Here is a 12,198-nt window from a genome sequence, read left to right as displayed (position 1 = left end):
TTCCATAAATGTCATTCCTTATGTCTCTTTCTTTAGTGCTAAACTTTAACCCTTTCCTATACCAACTGTATGTGTGTGTGTGTGTATGTGTATGTTAGACCGGCTTAATGTGTTTATGTAGTATGTTAGACTAGTTTAAGTGTTTATGTAGTTAATAAAACCTTACTTGTATCACACTTGACGTGTTCATTGTTTACTCATAACCGGAGTCAATAATCATGCAGATTTACGTTACAAACTTATAGAATTGTACAGTAAGAAAGTTATTTCCTTTAACCAGGAAATTAACGTTCTTAGAATTGACAAGACGGTTGACCCTGAGTGGTCAGCTAAATATCTACAGTGGATCTAAAATATTAATAATTAATCATAATTAGTTATGGTTAATTATTCATATTTCCCCATGAGTTAAATTCGCTACACAACAGTATCATATTTTAACAGAGATTTTGCACAATGTTTATGGGTGCCTTTTTCATGTGTAGATACATCAGTAATCATTTAACAGATTACTTGAAATTATTATATTATATCTATTACATTATAATACTGTATATATAAATCAGTATTAAATTGGTTCTAGAAAATGGAAAGTGGTGCTACAATTATAATTTAGGATTAATTCAAGAAATAATGCTAATTCAGTTAAACAATGAAATCATTAAATCAGAAGACGAAGTACCATCTTTTCAGAACAGTTTAATTAATACCAAATCATTTATTACATAAAAAAAAACAAGTAAACTGAAACAGTGATTTATGACAAATATTTTGATAAATAAATATTTTTTTATCATTTACAGTATTGTAGAATGAGAATATAGGCTACTTAGACAGTCTGTGCTGCAGACAACTAGAGTAACTATGATCAATGATGATACACCTTGATCTCTAAAAGTACTGTATTATAAATGTTAAATTTGTATAAATGGATGCACCGGTAAGACTTCATGGTCATATCAGCGAATAAACAACTATATTGTGGATCTGATGACAGTTAGACAAATTGATGCTTTGAAACAGAGGTAATTATAAGACCTTAATGTGTTTGTGTAGTATGTTAGACTAGTTTAAGTTTTTATGTAGTTAATAAAACCTTACTTGTATCACACTTGGCGTGTTCATTGTTTACTCATAACCGGAGTCAATAATCATGCAGATTTACGTTACAAACTTATAGAATTGTACAGTAAGAAAGTTATTTCCTTTAACCAGGAAATTAACGTTCTTAGAATTGACAAGACGGTTGACCCTGAGTGGTCAGCTAAATATCTACAGTGGATCTAAAATATGAATAGTTAATTATAACTAGTTATGGTTAATTATTCATATTTTCCATGAGCTGATTTGCTACATTACTTAATAAAAATCTGTTCTGGTTTTGCATAAGGTCTCTATAAAATGGACTATTAGCACTTAACCAAAGCTCATTATTTTAAAAGCTTCTGAAAGAACCAGGTTACCATGGTCAACTGCAAGTTTCTATAAAAAGACTAACAGGGGCTTCAGCAGGAAGCACATTTATTATTATTGTTAATGTGTAAATGTTGTGTTCATTGTCAATTTTGTCAGCCAGGTGAAATCAGTGTCCTGGAGGTCACAGTTCATTAAATGTTAAAAAGCTGCAATGAATGAGAGGTGCTGTAAAACAGGTTCACTTATTTCAAGAAATAATCTTTTAGACTAGGTGTCTGAGTGCTATTGCTTGCTATATCATCATTATTGCATTTTTTCTGTTTGTGTTTTACCTTTCTGATCGTTATTTATGCATCAAATACATTAATATTAAAAAAAGCAATCCAGTCAGTCCGAATGTTATTGAGTTTTAATTTTTATTTTACAATATTTTGATAATTATTATCATTAGTAGTAGTAGTATTTTGTCTGTAATGTGCATCAAATTCACACTGGTGATGTCTAAATCTTTGTCTTCTGTATTTTAGAATGCATTTTGGTCTGATTGCTCTGATGTGAACACAGACAAACACACAGCACTGTCCCCAAATCCAACAAAGCAGTATTAAAGATTAAATGAATTTAGTGAACAATAGCCACATATTCAAGAATAAAGAGTAGTAACAGATTTTGGTAACCTTTAATGACCTGTCAGATTTGACGACCTGTAGCTGTTCATATCAGTTCAAAATATAGAAGACAGAAATTTAGACATGACTGATTTGGGTAACACTGAAGCCATCCTGTGTGAAATAGAGAGAGTTTGCTAACCTGTTACGCTGCATTGACGGATTAAGTGACCTTGCTGTATCTCAGCAGCTGTTCAGATCAGAGCATAATGCTTTTACGAATATTAAAACAGAAAAGATTAGACATCACCAGAGTTAATTTGGGTAACATTAAAGCCATTCTGTGTGAAATAAAGGGTGGTAACAGATTTCAGTAACCTGTTATACTGCATTGTCGAATTCAGTGACCGTGCTGTATTTCTGAAGCTGTTCACATCTGTGCAAAATGCATTCAAGGATATAAAACAGAAAAGGTTAGACATCACCAGGGTGAATTTGGGTAACAATAAATCCATTCTGTGTGAAATAGAGAAGGGTAAAAGTTTTCTGTAACCTTTTATTATGCCATGTCGGATTCAGTGACCCTGCTGAATGTCTGTCTGTTCACATCAGAGAAAAATGATTTCTAAAATATAAAACAGGAAGTTAGACATGCATCATGAGAAAATGTAGGTAACATTAAAGCTATTCTGTGTGAAACAGAGAAGGGAAACAGATTTCAGTAACCTATTATGCTACCTTGTCAGATTTAGTGACCCTGCTGTATCTTCGCAGCTGTTCACATTAGAGAAAAATGTTTTTATAGGATTTAAAACGGAGGAAGACATCACCAGAATGAATTCAGGTAACATTAAAGCCATTCTATGTGAAATAGAGAAGGGTGACAGATTTCAGTAACCTGTTATGCTGCCTTGTCAGATTTGTGACCCTGCTTTATCTCTGCAGCTGTTCACATCTGAGCAGAATGCTTTCAAGTATATAAAACAGATGAGGTTAGACATCACTTGCATAAATCCAGGTAAAATTAGAGCCATTCTGTGTGAAATAGAGAGGAGTAGCAGATTTCAGTAACCTTTTATGCTACCTTGTCGGATTCATGCAGTGACTCTGCTGTATCTCTGCAGCTGTTCGCATCAGAGCATAATGCTTTCTAGCGTAAAACAGAGGAGGTTAGACATCACCAGGGTAAAATGAGTAACATAAAGCTATTCTGTGTAAAATACAACAGGGTGTAACAGATATCGGTAACCTCTAATGCTGCCTTGTCGGATTTGGTGAACCTGCTGTAATGGTCTGTGTCTGTTCACATCTGAGGAAAATGCTTTCTGGGGTATGAAAGAGAATATTAGACATCACCAGAATAAATCTAGGTAACAACATTAAAGCCATTCTGTGTGAAATAGAGAGGGGTAACAGATTTTGGTAACCTTTCATAATGTCTTGTCAGATTGAGTGACCTAGGCATTTGCCTGTTCAAGAGAAAAATGTTTTCTAGAATACAGGTACAGGTAGAATACAGGAGTTAAGACATCACCATGGGGAATTTGGGTGACATTAAAGGCATTCTGCGTGAAATAAGAGAGGGGTAAAGGATTTTAGTAACCTGTTTTGCTGCATTGACAGATTCCATGACCCTTCTGTGTATCTATAGTTGTTCACAGAAAGCAAAATTCTTTCTAAGATATAAGACAGATGAGGTCAGACATCACCTGAATGATTCTGGGTAACATTAAAGCCATTCTGTGTGAAATAGAGGAGGGTAAATATTTTGGTAACATGTTATGCTGCTTTGTCAGATTTAGTGACCCTACTGTATCTCTGTAATTGGACATTCACGCATCTTCTATTACCCTGTTCTCTCCTTTAACCAATATAGTTACTTGTTGCCATCTAGTGGTGTAGTTAAAAAGGTCTAGTTCACCCAAAAATGACAACGATGTCATCATGTCATCATTTACTCACTCTTATGTTGTTCCAGGTTTTCTTTCTTTCTTTCTTTTTTCTTTTTTGGTCCATGGAAGTCAGTGGTAACTGACCAAAACTGTCTGAAAAAAAGAGTCATACAGGTTTGGAATCACATAAAAATGACAGAATTTTCATATACCTTTAATATTGGATAATCTTAAAAGAAAAGTAAAAACCTTTCCAAAGTAATTATTAATTAGTTAATAAAAATACTTTTATTTTTCATATTTCTGATATGGAATAGCTTGTACATGGTTTGTAATACTTACCATACAATGACCAAAATATGAAATAAAATATTTGTAATTCTGACAGCCGATTAGAAGATTTAGAGAACAGAAGAACAAAGATTAGAAGAACAGAGAATATGACACAATGACATATGATACTGTTTTTTAATGATACTTTCCTGGCCTTTTTGGAATTGTCAGCATAAATCACCATCCACTTTCCTTGTATATAAAACAGAAGCTTGAAAATCCTGCTAAAAATACCAAAAAAATTTTGGTTTATAGAAGACAGAAAATATGGGGGTTGGAATGACACTGGGTATGAGTAAACGATGACAAAATGTTCATTTTGGGGCAATATTTTCCTAAACATTCAGCAGTAGAAACTCCTAGCATGTCTGCAGAAACAGTTTTGCAGTTTTGTCTCCATCTTGTGATTAAACTTGATCAGTGTCGCAGTTTTTCACAGATTTATCTCGCTCCCTGGATTAAATCATGTTCTCAGTCAGTATAAATGAGAGAGTTGTTGAATCTCTAGCACTCACTCCCTCTGGAAACCTTTTACTTTTACTGTCTAACTTGCTGATGGTGAGGCACTTTAGGTTATTAATTACTGTACAGTTTACAGTACATACAACAGTTTGATTCTTTCTCTGATACAACTTTGTGAGTAAATACATTTCCAGGATATTTTTCAATTGCTGTCCATATGGGAATTTATGTGGTCATTCAAAATGAATAGAATTAATTTGAGATAATGATCTGAATACGGTACAGAAAAATGACTGTACCAAAAGTCAGCAGTCAACCAAGAAAGACTCACTAGAGATCATTTTAAATTCAATTTCCAATCTAGCCAATATCAGGGCTATTTTGTTTACAAAAACTACAGTCATCAGGTCCCAGTCTGATTTCATTGCAGCTATAAAATGCATAAACAGGCAATGGATTCAGAGTTTGTCCTGCCCATTAAAGAGCACCGGGGTAAAATGCTGATGATGTGCGCTGCTCTTGTGATGGCACTTTATCTGGATGGGCCATCACATGCTGCTGGGGAGGCGGGGGGTGTTTATTCAGCAGGCACATGCTCTTTCTGTGCACTCAACTGAACAGCCCACTTTCTTTTGAGAGTGCTTTTCTTTTAAGCCAGTTAAGCTAACACTAACTCAGCGTGTCATAAGCCACAGTTTCACTGTGACATTGTGTGATTGAGAAACTGCAACGTGTGTGTGAGAATATGTGATCTGAAGCTAGACTTAAGCCAATTACTACTATTATTGCCACAACTTGTTTGATTTCCCATTTTTATCCAGTTTAATGAACATGCCACCTTAATTTTTTGCTTATTGCTAATTTCTGATTATATTGTGTAATTCTATTTTATTTCACAAAATTATTTTATTTGTTATATTATTAGTTTACTCTAACTGCGCTGTCATTTTCATTTTTATTTACCTATTGGCAATAAGCCATTGCTTCCTTTCAGAAGTTGTTATTTGTTTTAATAGCATATTTAATTATCTAATTTTGTTTTCAATAAATGAATAAAATAAGATATGTGGTCAAATTATTTGAAGACTTTTGCAAAAAAAAAAATGCTTATAGTGCTTGACTAACTGGACAGTCAAGATGTTATTAGCAACTTATGGTATAAATGCAAGTTTGGGTGCAATTTATGTTGTACAACAAAATATGAAAGTCTTCTAAAGTAATGTGAACCACAGATGCTATTTTATTCATAAATCGAAAACCACTACTCTAAAAACCCATTACAAATTCCCAATGGAAACCTTGGTGAATTAGCCATTCCAAGTTGACCAAAAATTGACATCATGACTGAACAGCAATATTAAGCACTAAAATGTAAAATAAAAAACTGAGAGAGACAGAGACAATTTTAAGTCATCATTTACTCACCCACATGTCATCCCAATCCTGTATGGCATGCTTTCTTCTGTGGAACACAAAAGATTCATATTCATGCTGCACATTTCCATTAAAGCTCCAAAAAGAACAGAAATTGCTATAAAAGCTCAATAAACCATATGGCTCATGCACTATATTATTCACAGTATACTGAAGTCATATGATAGTTGTCTGTGAGGAAGAGACCAACATTAAAAGTTATTTACAAAAAAAAAAAAATATATATATATATATTTTTGCTGTAGCTTTTAAATCTCATTCATATTCAAGCACGCTGGATTAACTGATTATGACGAATCAACTTTGAATATATATGTCCGGATGAATGACTTCACAAACCATATCGTATGGCAGAAACATAGCAATTCAAACTGGTATATATACACAACCTTTCTGAAAGACGTTTCTCAGGATTGTTAAGGCTGTGTTTGTTTGAACAAAAATACAGTCAAAACAGTAATATTGTGAAATATTATTAAAATTTAAAATAACTGTTTCTGTTTTGTTATGGCAAAGCTAAAATTTCAGCAGCCATTACTTCAGTCTTCAGTGTCACAATCCTTCAGAAATCATTCTAATATGCTGATTTGGTGCTCAAGAACCATTGCTATTATCAGTGTTGCTTAAATAAATGCTAGATAAATGCTAATTACCAAAATATATGGTGAAAACAGGTTCAATGGCAATTTTGATTGGGTAAACTATCCCATTAACTGTCTACACACGAACAGCAAAATGATATTCAGCTTGTTTTATTATTGCTTTATGGCCTGTAAAATAATCAGTTCTTGCTGCAGTGAAAGTCAAATACAAGTCAAAAGTTTGGCTATACAAGACAACTAACTTAAGCATTGGTAGCTCTAAAGACACACTCAATTTTCAAAAAAGTATGTATCTTTAGGTGAAGTGGATCCATAAATCCCAAAGTTCTTCTCTTTTCAATTCCAAAGACACATATAAGCAAAAACTTTCGGAAAGCTTTAACGATTTAAATGCATTTGATCCAGACTTTCACAGTCAATACCCATTGGCCCACTCTGATGCAAACTGTTTGCTCAATCAGAACAGCTTTTTTTGTGCTCTATTCTATGTATTTGTTTGGTGTATGTGTTGTTTGCTGATTTCCCTCCAGTCATCTGAGATCACCCAACTTCTCTCATTTCGTCTATCACTAGTTCTTTCTCTGACACAGGGGTCCGCTTTTCCGTTAGTCCCCTATCCTCTTTGTGCTCTTTTTGACAGGCTGTGTTGTCTGTAACTGACCTCTTTTGCCTCTGGACTTCATTTCCAAACTTGTTCTATGAAACTATCCATCTCTCTCAGGCTTTACAGTTGCCATGAAGAGAGATGGGGGAAATGCATAAGAAAATAACAGGAGAGAGAGAGCTAAAAGCTAGCAAAAAGGTAGCAAAATGGTCCGGCTGTACCCTTTTTCCATCACTCTCCAGCTGTATAACAGCCATTACCCTTCCCAAGCCTCTCTTGGAGACAAGCTAAGCACTTTTCAGAAGAGAGAGGACAATTTGTGCTCACCTGTCTACAGCTAGTCCTTTAAGTCCTTCACTGGTGTGCTACCATCTGTTTTCAGAGTTTGTTTGTTTTTATTTTATTTAAAAGGGACAATACACATTAATTAACATGAGTAAACAAGTCTACTATGTAAATGTGCCAGATTTAGTCATTCAGGCTAATTTTCATCTGCAGTCCCTGGCAGGTTGATGGTAAGAACCATAATCACACAAAACAGAAACAAACATATTACAAAAACCAGAATACAATAAAAAAAAGAAAAGAAACACTACTTCAAATTATGAAGACATATTTGATTATCCAATAACCACCCTTTTACCGATTCAGAAAAAGGAGCAAGAGATGTTATATTTCTTAATTCTATGGTTATAGTATTCCAAGTATGTACTGCTCTATAAGAAAATACTGATTGCCCAAAAGTACTTCTTCTATATGGTATTATACAGTCCCCTCTAGTAGTGGCTCTAGTAAAAGAATAAAAAATTTTCCTGATAAATTTATTAAGTGGGAGCGGAGCCAAACCATGCAAACTTTTGAACACAAGTAAAATATCTGCAAATTTAATCATATTTTCCCAACTTAAAAACCCATATTTAGTTAAAATTTCACAATGATGATATGAATTAGACCTTTTATCCAATATTTTCAAAGCCTGCTTTTAGAGTCTTTCTATTGATTGCAAAATAGTCCCACCTGCCTGTGTCCAACTGGTGAGACAGTAATTCATATGTGAAAAAACCATAGCATTAATATATAACTTTGAGGCCTCAGTGGTTAAATTATTCCTAATATATCTAAAATTTGCCAAATTAAATTAAATTTTATTCCCAACTATTTTAACTTGTTTTTTAAATGTAAGTTGTGAATCAAGTATTATACCTAGATATTTATACTCTTGAACTACTGGTAACCTTTTACCTGCAACTGTGACATCTTGATCGGGATCTCTATTTGCAGACTTTGAAAAAACATACATACAGTTTTGTTAACATTAAGATGTAAACATGAGTTTTTTAACCAATTTGTAATCTTAACCATTTCTGCTGATAATTCATCTGCCGCTTGTCTTTTAGTTTTAGCATGCAAATATATAATTGTATCATCAGCATACATCTGGCAATTTACAGCAGGTGCACAAACATCCGGCAAATCATTTATATACAAACTGAATAACAGAGGACCTAATATTGATCCTTGAGGTACACCAACTGAATTAATAAGGGATTGTGAGATTTTATTATCTACTTGAACACACTGTTGTCTATCCGTTAAATATGATTTTATCCATTTAATTACTCTTGTTGAGAAATTATAATTTAACAACTTTTTAATTAAAATCTCATGATTTACTGTGTCAAATGCTTTCCTTAAATCCAGAAAAACAGCTCCCACCACACCACCTTTATCTAATTTTGCTTTAATATTTTCCAAAAGAAGACAATTTGCGGTTTCTGTTGAATGGTACTTTTGAAAACCAAATTGCATCGGATGCAATGAAAATGGTGTGTTATTCAAATGCATTATTATCTGTTCGGAGATCCATTTTTTCTGCTGCGGGGAGAATACTAATGAGTCTATAATTACTAATTGACATATTATCTCCCGATTTAAACACTGGTGTAATAACTGCAGTTTTCCAAGCACTCTGAAACACTCCTTCATTCATAGACCAATTTATAATTTTTAAAAGGGGAGGAATAAGTGCCTCTTTATAAGTTTTTAAAAATATTGTATCCATTCCATACACATCTTTTGCCCTTGAACTATTAAGAGAAGTAATAATCATGTGTATTTTGGTATTTGTCAATTCTTTAAAAGTCAAAATTGAAGCATTAAAATTTATAGGTATCGCTAAATCTTTTGAATCAAATACATTCTTAATTGAAGTTTTTGTAGAATCTATAAAATGATCATTAAACACTTCTGCCACCTTTTTTGAATCATTAATCATATTTCCATCTATATTTAATTCTATAGTTTTATGTATCTTAAATGTTCCTGTTAATTTCCTTAAATTCTGCCATATTTCTTTAGTATTTCCTTTTGCTTCACTAATAGTCTTAATAAAAAAAGTAGCTTTCGCCTTTCTAAGTTCCTTTACAACCTTATTTCTTAATGTGGTAAATAAACGCCTATCATGTTCCGTTCTAGACCTGAGGGCTAACTTAAGAGCATGATCCCTTTGCTTCATAAGTAATCGAATTGTTTCATTTAACCAAGATAAATATTCTCTTTGTCCTGGTTTTAGTTTTACTTTCATTATATAACTATTTATAATTTTTTGAGTTTCAGTCATAAAAGATGTACAATTTTGATCTACTCCCTCATATGTTAAATATGCATCCCAGTCTATTTTTAAATTGTTTTTTCAACACTATCCAACTGACTTTTAGGTATTTTATATTTTTCTATCTTCTTTTCAGATATTAAATTAAATCTGGTTTTAGTGAGCTTTCTTACAATCAAAATCATATTATGATCGGATAGTCCAGTTACCAGATTATAGCATTTCTTTATCCTTTCTGGTCTATTTGTAAAAGCCAGATCAATACATGTTTCTGAATATCTAGTTAGCCTGGTTGACCCTTCAATAATCTGTTTAAAATCATAATGACCAGTTAAAGTTTTTAATTTCTTCCTTTGTAATGTATCCTTCCAATTTACATTAAAATCTCCTAATAAAATTATCTCCTTATTTGTATTACATTTTTTGATAAGGGCATCCAATTTTTCATAAAATACAGCCTTAGCAGATGGTGGTCTATAAATTCCAATTACAACAAATGACATTTGCTCAGACAATATTAATTTAAGACCAATACATTCTATCTCGTTCATACAAGACCACTGAAATTGCTCACATCTTATACTATCCTTAACATAAAATAGCACACCTCCACCCCTTCCAGCTATTCGATCTCGTCTATACATTTGATAACCACACACATTTAACATATCAGCAGGGGAATCTTCATTGCAACCATGTTTCTGATAAACATAAAAAAATCCAAATTTGATTCATGTAAAAGATGGTGTATTTGATCATTTTTGGGAATAACACTTCGAATGTTTAAATGTCCACCTAGTATTCCACTTGGTTTCGATCGACAATCCCAAAGAATACGAGCATGATTTACTGTTCTAAAAAGCTTAAAACAATGATGCTTTATAATTGCCGGATTTATCTTGCGCATTGATTTATTCAGTAATATTGATGTAGTCCTTTGCACATGGTTTGATATAGCCGATGGAACATCTTCTGATGGAACGCCGGCCTGAAATGTAGTCACCGGTGTTAAACCAACGAAAGACTCACCCATTTGACCAACATCCACAGTAGGCGAATCACCGTCAATAGAATGACCATATCCCAAGGTAATATCCTCCAAAGTCGAACGCTGATACACAAATGTAGTTTGATGGTGCCAATCTTGGCCCATCTCGTCCGCACGTAGGCCCGGATTCAGATGCACATCCCCTGCAAGCAACAGCGTAAAAAGCAGGTATTCAGAAAGTTTTGGAGTCTGGTGAGCGCCATCAATTCCCAGTTTGTGCTGAGAAAATGCAACTGGGGCGACTTGAGCTGCTTAAAAAGGTCTGTTGTCTTGTTGTGGTGTGCTCCGTTTCACCGTCCTGAGAAAGTTTTAATGAAGTGAACAATTATGGGAAAAGGATCAAATGCAGCTAACTTTAGGGAGTGATTAAACTTATCACATGCATTAATTGAAACCAATGTGCTGACAGTAATGAGTCTGTAGTGAATTGCATCATGAGTCTGATACAATTTCCTGCCTGGATGGTTACAGAAGAAAATAGAGACATAAATGAAGTTGTAAACCATTGAAAACAGAGCAAAATGATCTGTCTATATAAGCTGTTTTCTATTTCAAAATGCACTAGCCTCAGATTTCAGGCACCTTCTCATAAGTGTATGTCTATAAGACTGTGTTGCCACTTTAAGGCCAGAAGATGGCAGTCTTGTCTGCGCAAGTCTTTGCAACCACCGGTGCATCACATTCAAACTGCTCAGAGTCATGTATTCAAAATGTCTGTTTAATATTTCTCCTCTCAGATACCTCATACGCACTTTTGTCCCCTGAGCTTTCCAGAAAGCCTGAAAGAGTCCATATCAATACATGGTCATGCGGTGAAATACACTGAAGCCCACTTTTTCCATGTACGTGTGCATACGCAGCACACTATACCTTTGTTCTCAGTTTATTCTCTGCTCAATATCAAAAACAGTGAAGTCTCAGTGTTGTCAAACCCAGTCAGAATCAAACCCTCATGAAGATAGATGAGATGGTATTTGATCCTAGACCGTATGTGGTTTAGACATGCACATACTCTGCCAATCTCAGGAGGCATAATAAACAAGAGCTTCCAATGTAGGTATATCGTGTAGATTTGTGTGGGATTAATAGCAGTCGACAACTGTGTAAGCTCCTCTTGCATGTCGCACAATTATCTCAAATTCCTTTAATATGAAAAATTCATGCAATTTCTACCACAGTCGATACTTA

Source organism: Sinocyclocheilus grahami, unplaced genomic scaffold, assembly GCF_001515645.1.
Source record: "Sinocyclocheilus grahami isolate Dianchi unplaced genomic scaffold, SAMN03320097.WGS_v1.1 scaffold36.1, whole genome shotgun sequence".
Taxonomy (NCBI): Eukaryota; Metazoa; Chordata; class Actinopteri; order Cypriniformes; family Cyprinidae; genus Sinocyclocheilus; species Sinocyclocheilus grahami.
This window is presented reverse-complemented; position numbering follows the sequence as displayed.